Source organism: Pongo pygmaeus, chromosome 17, assembly GCF_028885625.2.
Source record: "Pongo pygmaeus isolate AG05252 chromosome 17, NHGRI_mPonPyg2-v2.0_pri, whole genome shotgun sequence".
Taxonomy (NCBI): Eukaryota; Metazoa; Chordata; class Mammalia; order Primates; family Hominidae; genus Pongo; species Pongo pygmaeus.
In genome coordinates this window covers 83,844,750-83,861,806 of record NC_072390.2, presented here as the reverse complement: position 1 = coordinate 83,861,806, position 17,057 = coordinate 83,844,750, and the positions used below count along the sequence as shown (strand labels likewise).

Here is a 17,057-nt window from a genome sequence, read left to right as displayed (position 1 = left end):
TGTTCTTTTCAAAGAAATCTCTAAAGTTGTCTAACTTCTTAGAGCATGCTTAGTTAAAAAAAAAATATATATATATATATATATATATAAAGTTGTCTAACTTGTGACTCTAAGGTTACCTTTCCTCTCCATTGTTGAGTATTAAAATATCTTCTCATCCCTGTTTGCTCCTTCCTCAACCACAAGGTAATTTGCAAAGAGACTTAAGCAAGAATATTTATAATTTTGACAGATTAAGGAACCAAGATGTGATGACATTTCTCCCCTGTTCTTTAATGTTTTAATTGGCTCTTAGTAAACAACAGTAGTTTGTAATTCTGAATCAGCAGTCTTATTCTCCAGGACAAAGAGAGTGTGTGTGAAAGGCATGAGTACTTGATACTATTCTTTCAGACCCACATCATTAAATCCCCTTCACTGCTTGGGGCTGATGTGGTTGGCTTTGGCTCCATTTCTGAGCTGTTTTAGCTCGGAAAGACTTGCGAATTTACGTGAAGATCACTAACTGAGTCTACTTTTTCTCTGAGTCACTCTAGCCTTAGCATAACTTTTCCCACCAACTCTTCTATCTTTCTTTTTCATATAGTTCTCCTTATACATTGGATGTCTTTATTTTGTCCCTAGGCTAAATCAGTCTATGGGATGTCCACAGCCCAAGAATCTGGAAGGGAGCTCCACACTTGTCTGATGGATGTTTAGCCATGATGGTCCCTGGTCTGTAAAACTTGTAACTGGCATAGCAAGGATGACTCAAAATCACCGTTTTTCTAATACACAGATCTGGGAACTATGGTATCCTAAAAATTTTAAGAGAAAACTGGAAAACCTTAACTCTAAATAGATGAAGTCTTGTTGTCTGCAGACAGGTGAGGGTTACAAAAGAAAGATCACTACGAGACATTCCTGTAGAAAGCCCTCAAGAAGGCTGGGCACGGTGGGTCATGCCTGTAATCCCAGCACTTTGGGAGGCTGAGGCGGGCAGATAGCCTGAGGTCAGGAGTTCAAGACCAGCCTGGCCAACATGGTGAAACCCCGTCTCTACTAAAAATAAAAAAAAATTAGCTGAGCATGATGGTGGGTGCCTGTAATCCCAGCTACTCAGGAGGCTGAGGCAGAGAATTGCTTGAACTTGGGAGGCGGAGGTTGCAATGAGCTGAGATCACGCCACTGCACTCCAGCCTGGGTGACAGAGCGACACTCCATCTCAAAAAAAAAAAGAAGGCCTTCAAGAAATGCCAGATACACATTTCAAGGAATAAGACTTCAAGCTATAGTTATTATTAACCAGTTTATGGTATCCACCATAGAAATACTAGAAATAATTTAAAATACACAGGGTGATCAAAGAAAAGCCCTGTGTTTCCATAAAAACTGGCCCACAGGAAAGAGATTGAAGATTCCCCTCTGAAGCAGTGTATTTTATTGAAATTAACTTCTCCACTTTCTGAACATTAATGTTTGAGTAACTCAAAATATATCAACGTGAATAAAGTTCCTCAGAGTGCTCTTAGAGTACTAAAGCCAAAGGACTGAGAAAGGACTTTTATGTGAGAAAAATAGCAAGTATTTAGTAGATACTATAACTTACATCTCAATAACTGTAAGCCATTCTCCTTTGATATGTGTTCAGTTTTATAAAAATAAATAAAAAGATTTATTTTCCTCCAAAAAGAGCTTTGCTTGCACTAATTCATACAATTTTCTGTATTTTTACTGAAGTAGAAATGGTGTTCAGAGATTTCAAAATCTCAAGACTATTGTCTGTCTGAAGAGTTCTGCTCCAAATGAATTTGAAAACTGATATATACCTGAATTAGCATTATTGTATAGGAGATCATATAACAGATATTATATTATATATACACATATACAAAATTGTTTATATTACATATGTATACATACATATACAAAATTGTTTATCCCTCTGGCCACTAAGATGACCTTGAGGCAATGGAACCTCAGATGGGACCAACCTAATATGCAAACGTAGAGTCCAGATTATAGTTCCTCAAAATCAATTTTCCATGAAAAGGAACCAGGGTATTTTGGAAGGATCACTGATTCCAAGTCTGGGGAAGGAAAGTATAAGAGAGTGTGCAAGTTTTCATATAAGCCAAAGTTTCATTCAACGGTTAATGGAATCAGATCAAAAGAACACAGGAAATAGATTATAGGGGTTTGTGATCATATCAGTATCAAAAATAGAAAAATACTTATGGTTAACTCGAATACATTAAATCTACGCAGTGGCTCACCCCTGTAATCCCAGCACTTTGCAAAGCCGAGGCGGGCAGATCATGAGGTCAGGAGTTCAAGACCAGCCTGGCCAATATGGTGAAACCCCATCTCTACTAAAAATACAAAAATTAGCTGGGGTGGTGGCGCATGTCTGTAGTCCCAGGTATTTGGGAAGCTGAGACAGAAGAATCGCTTAATCCCGGGAGGTAGAAGTTGCAGCGAGCCAAGATCGCGCCATTGCACTCCAGCCTGGCGAAGACTCTGTCTCAAAAAAATAAATAAATAAAAATAAAAAAATAAAAATCTTAAATCCATAATGACCCGCCAAATAAATATTAATTTAAATGTGCCAAAGAAGATCAAGATATCAGAATATTTCGTCAGTCCTTTTGATATTGTTGATACCTTTCTTATATTGATACAGGATGCAGAATACAGTTCAGTGTTAAATACATCATGCAGAAGATATTTTCTGACTCAAGGGATTGACTTCTTAAGTGTGACATTCAGTCAGATGAAGATATATGAGACATCTGTAACCAATCTACTATTATTTTTTAAGTCAGTAGGATTTGCTTACTTTAAGAATATGAATGAGTGTGAGATTACATTAATGTTTAACATTTTTAAAATTCAGGGAAAAGTTGATAACAGATCATAAGTGTTCTAGTCAATTGCTTATCTTCAGTAAGCTGCATCTATCTGTCAGCAGACCAAAGTATTACATGAGTGGGTCACTCTGTTGAAATTATGAAAAAATGGCATAATAACTACAAATAAGGTTCAAAATATTTCTTCAGAGTCCTGGAAAAGTATCTAAGTGATCCTCTTGGACTAAGTCTATGAAAATGAATAACCTAATTAAATGTAATATTAATTGACTTTCATAATTGGGTTAGTACCTTTGAACCCTAGGGAGACTTAGAAGTAAACATAGAATTTTTTAAGAAAAAGAAAACACAGTACTAAATTTTTTGTATTTTTATATTTTTAATGGATAAGATAATCTGACCTATTTGTATTCAGGAAATCCTCTTCAACCTCCAAGTGTCAAAGATGTTCTATATATTCTTATCAAGACTTTAATGTTTTGCTTGCTCATTTGTCTATTTTCTTGCTGGAACTGCTTTTTGTCAATGGTGTAGGGTTTGGACCCAAATTAATTGTTTTGTCTTTATGGGGATTAAAACTGTCTGAGCACATTATACGCTTTTCTCCAGTTTTCTCCAACGTGATGTATCAAGTTATGTGTCAAGTTTCCATTAATGCCTGATTCGTTTCTGAGCTATTGTATTCCACTGGTCAGTTGGTCTATCCCTGTGTCAATACTACATTGTCCTCAGTAAAATCTTGATATCTAGCAGAATAAGCTCTTCCATCTTAGTTTTTTGGATATACTTGGACTTTTGCTCTTCTCTATAAATTTTTATCAACATATCAAGGTCCCTGAAAAAGACTTCTTAAAATTGTCATTGAAATTTCATTGAATCGATAGATAATCTTGGGGATAACGGGTACCTTGTGATGTTATCTATCCACTGCAGTGCTTTCTCTTTCCATTTATTGGCATCTTGTTTAATTTCTTTAAATAGTGTCATAATTTCCTTCATATAGCTGCCACATCTTTAGATTAATTATAATGTAGCATTTTATTAGTAATATTAATGATTTTTTTAAATGCATGTTTTCTCTTGATTGCTATTTTAAAGTAACACAATGTATTATTGCATAATGACCATAAACCTAGCTACTTTGGTAAACCTTTACTAATGCTTATAATTTGCATGAACTTTTTTTTTAATTTACTCCCGCAGAATACATGAACTTTTTAAAAAAAATTCAATATATGTTGCCTTATCCATGATTAATAACAATTTTGCTTTCCTTTCCCATCCTTACACTACCCCTTTCTCTTTTTTCTTTTACTACACAAGCTAGGATTTTCAGTACAATATTTAATAGGTGTGGTAATATTGAACTTCTTATCCAATTCCAGATATTAAAGGAAATTCTTCTATTTTTTTTGTCTTACTCTTAACAATGTTTGATGAGTATTATTGATCCTTATTGTGTATCCTGGTGTTTCTCAACATTTTGAGCAGGATAACACCCAGAAAAAGTTATAATTTTTTAGGGCACATTGATGTAAATCATGAGGCTGCTTAAGGCAAGCAGCAATAGGCTACAGCATTCTGTCTGCTTCAGGTCACAGTCAGCTGTACCTAAAGCTGAGGAGATAATGCAAGAGCACAGCTGCAACATAATCTTGGCGCACAGCCTGAAAGCTTCACCTTGACATGAGGAATTTAACTAGGAGGACAAAACTTGTGCCACAATTTTGTTTCTGTTGTTCAATCTTTGGGTAGTATTAGCAGCCATGGATTCAGATACTGAAATGCAAAGCCAAATCAAGAATATCTATTATGCTTGTATATTATATTCAAATACCCTTGAATGAACAGGAAATGAGGCAATATAATCTACTTCCCTGTTATATGTTAGACTTTCTTCCCTGGGATTACTTCTCAGAAATGACTTCAAATGTTGCCTCTCCTGCTGGCAAGCAGAGTAATCTATTTTATAAGAAATTTGAGCTTCAGCAGACTCCAGTAGTATACATTGCCAGTCAGCCCATCAATGCATGGCTTGACCTCCAGAATGTTCCACTCATTTCATAGACCCATATTGCCACTTCAGGAGATTGAACTAAAGCATTAACTTGTTGATTCCAATCACCTTGAGAAACTAGAAGTTCTTTGATGAACAACAGTAAGATATACTTTGATTTGCACTCAGAATTATAGAAAAAGCAATATCTGAGACAGGGGTCTCTTTATTGTCCAATTATCTACAGTCCACTTGCCAGACCAAATTGAAAGTCCATCAGCAACAGTCCAAGAGTCAATATGCAACCAAATCATTGGGATTTTATTTGTGTCAATTCTATTACTGCCAGGAACAGAGCCTGTAATTCTGCCCAGTAGGCTGCCAATCTGGTCTATTCTCCCATGAAGAATTCACTAACTGCTGGTCACAAGACAGCTGCTTTCCATACTGAGCCATGGCACTCCATTCTGGAATTGTCACCTGTAAACCAGGCCAATTGCCATGTATCCTTGAGGCAATTGGTAGAAAGGTTAGGCCTGCCAGTAGCAGTAGCAGCCAAGACTTCAGATGGCTTTTTAGAAAGTCCTAGTGGAAAAATGCCACTTGCTCATGAATACATTGAGTCCCACTGCATATCATAGCAGAGTGCTTCTGTGCAGTTACTTCCACATTATGATGGAATTTCTATGAACATTTCCCTGCATGTTGGGATGCTTTATTGACATTACTCATGACATAGAGGTAGTTCAGGAGTTCATATAATTTTATGTCCTCCAATTATTGGGGCTATATTAATAAATGCCCAGTGACTATCTAGTAACTGTCTTTAAAAGAAATATACAGAGAATGGTACTAGGTAATTTTCTATTCCAAAAACACAGAAGTCACTATTGACCATGGTTATGGGCTTTAGCCAGAGACTGGAGTCAGTATGAATGCAGGTGACTGACACTCTGAATATTATTTCAGCATTAGCACAATATGGTCCAAAAAGGACAGCTTCAACTACAGGCTCTGCAGTTCCAAGAAGGCTTGTTGTTTTGTTCAAGCTTCTCTTCAAATGGACTTTTTCCAGGTGATTTAATGGGATGGACCCAATTGTATCCCAAAGTAGATGATACGATTTCCAAAACCCAAATAGGTCTATTTGGCATTAGTTCTCTCATTTAGTCTGAGGGGAGAGGAGCAAGAACCTTTTCTTCCTTGTAGTCTTTTGTGTGTCATTTGGCACTCCAATCCATGGACTCTTCCCAAATTTTACAGTCTTTACAGGGTCCTAGATTTGTTTAGGGTTCATGAACCATCCCCAATCAGATCCCCAATCAGATTCATGATCATGGTAAAGTTGCTTTTAGCTTGACTCTCAGTTTCAGAGATAATCACAGAATCATCAGGATAGAGCATTAGGACACTGTGTTGCATCTAGATCTGCCTCACCAGATTGTGACAATATGCAGGGAGGAATTCAAGAATCCTTGAGGCAAATGTATGTTGAAAACCATTCTACGTGAATGCACATTGTTGTTGACTCTTCCTGACATCTAATATTGCAAAAAAATTAGCCAGGTCAATTACAGAAAACCAGTCACCTTTAGCTTGTTTAATAGTCTATTTAGCAGTTGAATAGTGTGGATTGTATCAGGGACTTCTGAAGCTATTAAAGTTACTGTTTAATGGAGTTTCCGGTAACCACTGATAGTCTCCATCGTCCATCAGCCTCTCTCACTGGCAACATCAGGGCACTATACAGAGAGTGTGTAGACACAAACATGCCTGCAGGTAACATTTCCTTAATTAAGGCAGTAATTTTTTGTTGCTGTAGGCATATGTTAGTTAGCATTTCAAATTTATTATTTGAACAGGCATAGGTAACTCTAACAGTTCCCATTTTTCATATCCAATTAGTACTGAATGAAGAGCAGATCTATAAGTTATTTCATACGTAAAAAATTTCACTCAGTTGGAGGAAGAATTTGCAGCCAATTATTCTATCCATACCAATTACACATTGAGGTAAGGGAGATACCCCCATGGTATACTTTTGAAAATCATATATTTCAACTTTTAATGAGATTTTAATGTTTATCCTTCTTCCAGAAGCACCTCCCCGTTCCCCTAAATTAATTCTATCACCCTGAATGGACTCATTAGCAGGCCGAGGCAATGTTCCTGTACCTAACTGACCTAAAACGGCTGCTTCTCCACCTCTAGGCCATTTCACCCACACATCTGTAGAAGGCCTTGGTTCCCCCAGAGGAATCTGGTCAAGAGGCCCAGTCCTTCACATCACCCTTCTTCATCCATTATTGCCTGTGGTAGACAGAATTCTAAAGGTGTCCACTCCAAGTTCCCATACTCTGCTCAGTCAATCAAAAACTAACCCAGTTACTGCTCTGAAGGGATTCTGCGGATAAAATTAACCAGGTGACTTTAAGATATGGAGAGCATCTTGGATTATTCAGGGAGACCCAAAATAACCACACAAGCCCTCAAAAGCAGAAGAGGGAGAGTTGCAGCAGAAAGGAAAGTTGAAGAGATTTGAAGCAGGAGAAAGACTTGCCCCACTGTCACTGGCTTTGAAGTGGGCCATGAGTCAGGAAATGTAGGTGGAGAATAATTCCCAGACAGAAGTTGTCAAGGAAACAGAGCCCTCAGTCCTACTACCACACACAAGTAAATTCCAACAGCAGTTAGAAGCCTGGAAGTGGGTCCTTTCCTAGAGCCTCCAAAAAGGAGCAGAGCCTTCTGACGCCCTGATTGTAGATTTTTGTGACCTGGAGTAGAAAGACTAGCTTAACGCACTGGATTTCTAATCTACTGAACTGGGATATAATAAATTTGTGTTGCTTTAAACTGCAGCAATAGAAAATTAATATAGTGCCTTACAATTAAAAGCAAGTATTTTGCAGTGACACAGAATCTACCTGATATGGTTATCTGTGTCCTCACCCAAATTTCACACTGAATTATAATCCCCATATGTCAAGGGCAGGACCAGATGGAGATAACTGAATCATGAAAGCAATTTCTCTGATGCTGTTCTCATGATAGTGAGTTCTCATGAGATCTGATGGTTGTATAAGGGGCTTCCCTCTTCACTTGGCACTGCTTCTCTCTCCTGCTGCCCTGTGAAGAGGTGCCTTCCGCCATGATTGTAAGTTTCACGAGGTCTTTCCAGCTACGCAGAATTGTGAGTCAATTAAACCTCTTTTCTTTATAAATTACCCAGTCTCGGGTATTTCCTCAACGCAGCATGAGAACAGTCTAATACAGTAAACTGGTACCAATAGAGTGGAGTGCTGCTATAAGGATACCTGAAAATGTGGAAGCGACATTGGAACTGGGTAACAGGCAGAGGTTGGAACAATTTCGAGGACACAAAAGAAGACAGGAAAATGTGGGAAAGTTTGGAACTTCCTAGAGACTTGAAGGGTTTAGAAGACAGGAAGATGTGGGAAAGTTTGGAACTTTCTAGAGATTTGTTGAATGGCTTTGACCAAAATGCTGATAGTGATGTGCACAATGAAATCCAGGCTGAGGTGGTCTCGGATGGAAAAGGGGAACTGGAATAAAGGTAATTCTTGCTATGTTTTAGCAAAGAGGCTGGCAGCATTTTGCCCCTGCACTAGAGATCTGTGGAACTTTGAACTTGAGAGAGACAATTTAGGGTATCTGGCAGAAGAAATTTCTAAGCAGCAAAGCAATCAAGAGGAAGCAGAGCATAAAATTTTGGAAAACGTGCAGCCTGACGATAGGATTAAAAAGAAAACCCCATTTTCTGGGGAGAAGCACAAGCTGCAGAAATTTGCATAAGTAGTGAGAAGCCAAATGTTAATCACCAAAACAAAGGGGAAAATGTCTTCAGGGCATGTCAGAAGCCTTCACACAGCCCCTTCCATCACAGGCCCAGAGGCCTAGGAGGAAAAACTGGTTTCATGGGCCAAGCTTAGGGCCCCCCAGCTCTGTGTAGCCTCAGGACCTAGTGCCTGTTTCAGCTGCTTCAATCCCAGCCATGGCTAAAAGGGGCCAAGGCATAGCTTGGGAAATTGCTTCTGACAATGCAAGCCCCAAGCCTTGACAGCTTCCACATGGTGTTGAGCCTTTAGGTGCACAGAAGTCAATAATTGAGGTTTGGGAACCTGTGCCTAGATTTCAGAGAATATATGGAAATGCCTGGATGTCCAGGCAGAAGTTTGTTGCAGGGGCATAGTCCTCATGGAGAACCTCTACTAGGGGAGTGGAGAAAGGAAATGTTTCATCACAGCCCCCACCACAGCATCCCCACTGGGGCACTGACTAGCGGAGCTGTGAGAAGAGGGCCTCCATCCTCCACACCCCAGAATGGTAGAACCACTGACAGCATGTACCATGCAGCTGGAAAAGCCACAGACTTTCAACGCCAGCCTATGAAAGCAGCCAGGGCTGGGGCTGTACCCTGCAAAGCCACAGGAGTGGAGCTGTCCAAGCTGCTCCACGTCTTGCATCAGTGTGCCCTGGATGTAAGACATGGAGTCAAAGGAGATCATTTTGGAACTTTAAGGTTTAATGACTGCCCTATTGGATTTCGGACTTGCATGGGGCCTGTATCCCCTTTGGGCCAATTTCTCCCATTTGGAATGGTTGTATTTACCCAATCCTTGCGCCCTCATTGTATCTAGGAAGTAACTGCCTTGCTTTTGATTTTGCAGGCTGATAGGTGGAAGGTACTTACCTTGTCTCAGATGAGACTCTGGACTTAGACTTTGGGTTAATGCTGGAATGAGCTGACGTAGGGGGCTGTTGGAAAGGCATGATTGTGTTTTGAAAGGTGAGAACATGAGATTTGGGAGGGGCAAGGGGCAGAATGATATGATTTGGTCCTGTGTCCCCACCCAAATCTCATCTTGAATTGTAATGATCCCCATGTATCAAGGGTGGGACCAGGTAGAGATAGTTTAATCATGGGGGCAGTTTTCTCCATGCTCTTCTCATGATACTGAGTTCCCACAAGTTCCGATGTTTTTAAAAGGGGCTTTCCACCTTGCTGGGCACCCATTCTCTGTCCTGCCGCTCTGTGAAGAGGTGCCTTCCACCATGATTGTAAGTTTCCTGAGGCCTCCCCAGCCATGAGGAACTGTGATTCAAACTTTTTTTTATAAATTACCCAGTGTCTCATATTTCTTCACAGCTGTGTGAGAAAGGACTAATACACAACCCACATAACAAACCTGCACTTGTACTCCCTGAATCTAAAAAAAAAAAAAAAGTTGCAAAAAGAAAAAAAAATAAAAGCAGATATTTTGGAATTCAGTGCTGGTGCTGGAGGCTCATGAGAACCTTTCTCTATCTGAAATTCCCCTAATCTTAGACAAGCCAAGTATATTTGCTTTGGTATTTTCATATCTTGGGAAGTTTGAGAAGAAGCAGTTTGTATTTCTCTCGCTTCCTGAAAAATTTCATCAAAGATCTGGTGGGTACTCTGCCCATTTGTTCCTTTTTCATGTCATTTTAGATTAAACATCTAAAGGCTTCTAATTCTTAAACATCTAAAGAATTCTTGACCTTTTCTTTTTTTAAATTTACTTTCTTGTATAAAACCCTACACTTTGTATAATATTATCTTGAAGTCTGACAGGAGGAAGTTGGGAATAAAAATCCAAAGCCGTCTCTTTTACATCCTTTTTAGGTCCCCAAAGCAAAATCACATATGGTGTTCATGGTGGTGGGGTGTCTTTTATAACAGCAGCACTCATAAGCTGGATGAGGAGCATCCCAGATGGAGGTCATTTCATTATCATATAGTCAGGCCAGTAATGTCTGTATCATCAGCATTTCTGCAGCTTCAGTCGACCATTTAACGACAAGGGAAGAGTGGGGAAATTGCCCTTCTCTGGGAATGACTGTCCTCTCTTTACTACATTCCAGTCAGGATGGATTTCTCCTTGAACAATCCCTGCAAAGATAGCAGCCAAAAAAGGATGCAGGATGAGTGCAAACATTCCCCTCCCTCAACAGTGTTCAAAGCCAGAGACAATGCTACGGATCTAAAATTCGCAGAAGCCATTTGAATAAAGCTTCATCAGGGCAAGGCTTGTAACACTGTACAAAATACTCTCTTACTTCACAGAACAATCCCTTACTTCAGTTGTTTCCTCCCTTGTATCATGTACTTGTCCCCACTTGAATTAACTTCTTAGTTGTAGCAGGTTATAACCTCAGGCTTAGCTGGCTCACCAAAAGTTATAGCGTCCAAGTTCCTATGGTTGAGGTTTCTTTCGGCAGCCAGAGAGGACGAAACGCAACTTCAGAACTGACTTTCGCTTTTGCTAATGCTAAAAGCAACAACTAGGAACTGGAATTTTAGTCAGCTTGCCTTCAGTTTGCATTTCTCTTCTAATTTTGCTAGCTTCTGGAATTCAGTTGCTATCATTTCCAGATTGCAACAGAAAGTCTTATTATCAGTAACTAATATCAAACACTATGCTACTTCCAACCAAGCATAGCTTGCAAACCACCTCTGTATCAATAGTATATTTTCATCCTGTTTTATCAGATTCTTCCCTTTCTATTTCTAAATAATGCTTAAGTCATATTTTTAGCAAAAAATGAGTCAGGAATCTTATTTTTTTATTTTTTCTGGATGAAGCTCACAAGCTTCATGTTGAGTGAAAGAAGACAGATTCAGCAGAGTGCATCCTATATTATTCCATTGATATCAAGTTCAAAACTAATCTGACCTGTCAGAAGTCAGGAGAGTGGTTCCCCGGTAGAGGTAGTAAAGGGGAATGGTGGAAAGAAGCACTGGAAAGGGACAAGGGTTGTAGGGACAAGGGTGGTTTTGTGGGTGCCTCAATATTCTGTGTCTAAATCATCACAAGAAACAGTTACATGGGCATGCTCATTTTGTAAAAATTCATTAACCTGCACCCTAATGATATATGTTCTTGTTTACACATGTATTATACTCCAATAAATGCTGTTTAAGTAGATGCCTAGTAGTTATTGTTGCTATTAACAAATGACTGATCAGGAGTTCTGAGTATGAACTTGGGCTGAAAGAGAGCAATCTCCCAGTCTCTGGGTGTCTTTTATTTAAAGGCTGTGTCTGTCTGTCCCACAGGCTGGAGGGCAGGGGTGTGACCATAGTTCACTGTAGCCTCAAATTCTTGGCCTCCAGCAATCCTCCCCCCTCAGCCTCCAAAGCAACTGGGATTACAGGTAGACAGACCAACATGCCTGGTTACTTTTTAAATTATTGTGGAGACAGGGGGCTTGCTAGTTTGCCCAGGCTGATCTCGAACTCCTGACCTCAAGCCACCCTCCTGCCTAGCCTTTCCAATGTGCTGAGACTAAGGTGTGAGCCACTATGCCCAGATGAGTCAGGAGTCTTCTAAGCAATCCCATTTCCAACGTCAACTGTACAAAAACAGAGTTCACTTGCTAAAAAAGACTCACAGGGCTTCATGTAACAATGCTTACAAATCTATGCAGGAAAGGGATACAATGTAATAACAGTGTTGAAATAAGGATATGGATCAAAGTCACTCTCCCAGCAAGGAGTCTGGTAAAAGATTCCATGTGAAAGCTTCTAGCTTCTTCTCTCTATAAGGGTCATGAGTGCACGTTCTCTCTTGGATCAAGAACCACGTTCATGTGCATAGAACGCTTTAAAATGAAAGAACACAAGGTGGAGTCTCACCTGAGTTTTTAAATATTTTCCTAGTCATATATGTTTATTACTGCTACAAAATCAGCCTCAATCCTAGAACCCAATGGAGATTTCACTAAGACCAAATGCAAATCAATCTCACATTAATTAATAAACAATGTAATAAATAAGTAAAAACCACCTGAAAATTCCTTGACCCATGGTTACAAAAGCATCATTATTAGCACGTTTTGGTGATTGACCAGTGTTAGTGTTATGCAAGAAATTCAGCAAAACATCTTAGGATAATTCTAGAACTGGTGGATATTAACCTTTACAGCACAACATGTCATAGAATTGTCTTCCTATTCCTAATTTACTATTGATGACAGGTTGAAGTATATAAATTCCTTTTATTCCATTTATTTAAATAATTATATGCTCTTTATCTCTTATGTGTTACTGCAGAAAATTTCATTAAAACTTTCTTCCCAAGTTAAACCAAGGCTTGCATTTCTGGACCAAAAAAATAATAATAATTTGGTCATGATTATTATCTTTTTCAGTGAACTGCTAGATTTGGTTTGATATTTTATTGGGAACTTTTCCATTTTTGTTCACAGGTGAAATGGGCCTGTTTGTTTTCCATCCTCACATGACTCCTCTGGTTTGGGTACCAAGTTTATACTAGCTTCTGAACAAATTGGTGAGTGTTCCCTATTTTTTGATTGTCTGGACGTGTTTGTAACAACAGTGTGGTTAATGTTATGTTTCAACTTGACTGGGCTAAGACATGCCCACATAGCTAGCAAAACATTATTTCTAGGCATGTCTATGAGGATGTTTTTGGGAAAAGTTAGCATTTGAATGAGTATCTGAGTAATGTAGATGGTCTCCCCATTTTGGGGAGGGGGGTCATCATCCAATTCATTGAAAGCCTGAACAGAACAAAAAGATGGAGGGTGGGTGAATTCACTGTCTGTGTTTGAGCTGAGACATCCATCTTTTCCTTGCCCTTGGACATCACTACTCCTGGTTCTTGGGCTTTGGGACTCAGACCACGACTTACATCACTAACTTGTGGTTCTCAGGCCTTTGGACCCCCCATTATCAGGTTTTCAGACGGACTGAATTAAACACTTGGAGTGGCTTTCTGGTTCTCCAGTTTGCAGATGGAAGATTATGACTTCTTGGTCTTCATAGCTGCATAAGCCAATTCACATAATAAAGCTTCCTTTGGTTTTCTTTCTCTGGAGAATCCTAATACAGATTAATTTTTGTTTTCATAAAGATTGGTAGCAAATATTTTTAAATCAATAGGGTCTCACTTTTAATGGTATAATTTTAAGCTTCTGATTCAATTCCTTTAATTGCTAATTATTAAGTCTTTTTAGTTTTTGAACAAGTTCTGTTTTGTTTTTCAAATAACAATGACTTTAAGTTTTCATATATATTTTCACAAAGTTGTTCTGTATCTCTTTTAAGTTTTGCTGCCTATATTTATGCTCTTCTTCTGGTTCCAGTATTTTTAATGTAATTAGTATACTGAATAAATAAAGATTATAATCAATATACAACAGATTTTTCTTCCATCATTCTTTAAAGCATATTTTACACAAAGTGATTTAAAAAGAAGTGGTATTTTCTGAAATTATTTTCCCTCAACACCACTAAATGAGACATGCAGGACAGAAACAACAGCATCACCTGGGAACTCTTGAGAAATGTAAATTGATGGGCCCCACTGGGTCAGATTCTCTAGGGACTGATTAGAATCTGCATTAAACCAAGCTCTCCAGGCAACTGATGCTTAAAATTTGAGAAGCATTGTTAAAACTATAATATCTATCCATGAAAAAACATAAATGTATGTAGCTTTATTTATTTATGCTTATTTTTAAGCTTTTATTAGGGCCCAAACACAGAAAAGTACAGAAACCCTAAAAGTACAGCCCAACGCATTTTCACAATGTGAACGTATCATTGTAAGCAGCACCCAGGTCAAGAAACATGATGTTTACCTGTACGTCAACTTTCAACACGATTAATTTGCCTGCTTTTGAGCTTATGTAAATAAAATCATACAGTACCTTTCTTTAGTTTCTGGCTTCTTCTGTTCAATATTTAGTTTATGATTTGCGACCACGTAGTTCTCCATACAAAAGTTCATTCATTCTCGTTGCTATATAGTACTTTACTATAGGATTACAGCACAATTTATCTTCTATTCTACTCTATTGTACTATTAGACATTGGAGTTGTTTAGCTTTTCACAATTACAAACTGTCCTGCTATAGACAAGACATTCTTGTATATGACTTTTGGTGAGGACATGTGTCTTAGCCTGTTGGTGCTCTATAACAGAAAAATACAGACTTGGTAATTTATAAATAATAAAAATTTATTTCTTAAAAGTTCTGGAGGCTGCACACAAAGGAGTCAGCAGGTTTCGTGTCTGATAAGGGTTTGCTCTCTGCTTCCAGGACGGTACCTTCTTCTTGTGTTTTCACATGGCTTAAGGTTGAAGGGGAAAAGGGACGAAGATGATCCCTTCAATCTCTTTTATAAGGTCTCTAATCACATTCATGAGGGTTCCACCTCATGATTAAATCATACCCAAATGGCCCCACCTCTTAATGTTATCATACTGGCAATTAAGTTTCAACATATGAAATTTGGGTTACACATTTAGACTACAGCAATATGTATGCAAAATATACAAGGTATATATATATATATATACATATACAAGTGTAGCTTATCTGAAAGTCTTTTAAAAAATGTTGTCAAAAAAGCAGAATCTTTTAAATCTCAAAAAAAAGTATCACCACTTGAGGTAGACAAGCAGAAAAAAACACTTAAATTTTTCACCATGGAATATGTCTTAGCACATGTAAATTTAGCATGTTTTCTGAACAAAAAAGCCTAAAAAGTTTATTGGTTTATTAAATCATTTTCAGATTAATGCATTATTTTGAACATTTTCACATTGCCTAGATCAGTGATGTGCAACGGAAATATAATGCAAACCACGTATATAATTATAAATTTTCTAGTAGCTACACTGAAAAATAAAAACAGGTGAGATTAATTTTAATAATTTAATTAACTCACTTAATATATCTAAGCTATAATCATCACAACATATAATCAGTAAAAAATATTGAGACATTTTACAGTTTTATACTTTCTCCCCAATCCAGTGATCCAGTGTATATTTTACATTTATAGTACATCTCATTACAACCTCTCTAATTTCGTCAGAAATACTTAACTGGTATTTATTTTACAGAGACATGGTCTTGCTCTGTTGCCAGGCTGTAATGCAATGGCAGGATCACAGCTCGATGCAACCTCAACTTCCCTGGCCCAACTTATCCTCCCACCTCAGCCTCTGGAGTAGCTGGGACCACCAGTGTGTGCCACCACATCTGGCTAATTTTTTTTTTTTTTTTGAAACGGAGTCTTGCTCTGTCACCCAGGCTGGAGTGCAGTGGCACGATTTCGGCTCACTGCAAGCTCGGCCTCCTGGGTTCATGCATTCTCCTGCCTCAGCCTCCCAAGTAGCTGGGACCACAGGTGCCTGCCACCACGCCCAGCTAATTCTCTGCATTCTTAGTAGAGATGGGGTTTCACCGTGTTAGCCAGGATGGTCTCGATCTCTTGACCTCGTGATCCACCTGCCTTGGCCTCCGAAAGTGCTGGGATTACAGGCGTGAGCCACCGCACCATGCCACATTAATTTTTTGTACAGATGGGGTCTCACTGTGTTGACCAGGCTGGTCTCAGACTCCTCACCTCAAGCAATCCTCCTGCCTCAGCCTCCCAAAGTGCTGGGATAATAGGCATGAGCCACTCATGCCTGGGACTTGATCAGTATTTAGATTTCATAAAATTTACAGTTGAAAAAGTAGATTCACATACCTCAGTTGTTCCAACCACATTAAAAAACTTTCCAATAGCTGAATCAAGTGTCAGTTTTTGAGTTTACTGAAATTTAAAAAAAAAATATTCAGTTACTTCATCACACTAGGCACATTTCAAAAGCTCAATAGCCACATGTGGTTAGTGGCTACACTATTGAAGAGCACAGATCTAGGTCAACTGGCTTTTGTTGTTCTCCACATGTGAACTTAAACTATAACGCAAATATAAAAAGAAATTATTTCATTTTCCATGCTGTGGAGGACAGAAAACTGAAATATATGAGAATGAAAAAAAAATTGAATATGGTTCATTCAGAGACCTTGCCAAGAAAGTAGAAAAGCTTCTGTATAAGAGTATCGAGGCGATGGTACTATTATAAAGCTGTTCCACCACCACTGGGAGAACATTCCCATCACTTCAACAGTCCCCTTACGTTTTAGTCTACTTTTTTCTTAAAAAAAAAGGAAAAGAGAAAGAAAAAGAAAAATTGAAACTGTAGAGGGCTTGCCCTGGATACCATGCTGTATGCACAAAAGGGGTGACATTTAGGGCTTGCTCTCAATTAGAGTGTAATTTAATCTTCTAGTCACTACGAATAACAACGTTTTATGACATTTCCACCTGTTGGAATTTTGAACCTAAGGTGAACCGGCTGACA

General features: G+C 38.6%; 1 protein-coding gene across 9 annotated transcripts in view; it reads right to left on the bottom strand.

Moving 5' to 3' along the window:
• The window catches only part of CCDC102B (coiled-coil domain containing 102B), a 372,905-nt gene that overhangs the window by 355,010 nt on the left and 838 nt on the right, over positions 1-17,057 (bottom strand). For 7 of the 9 annotated variants that reach the window (XR_010124190.1, XM_063653812.1, XM_063653803.1 and 4 more), the window contains exon 2: positions 16,397-16,462. The gene's annotated coding sequence lies outside the window, so the exon portion shown is untranslated. Of the gene's footprint in view, positions 1-9,556; positions 10,778-14,852; positions 14,987-16,396; positions 16,463-17,057 lie in introns of those variants that run through there. The other 2 variants (XM_063653804.1, XR_008495418.2) reach the window with 2 other exon arrangements.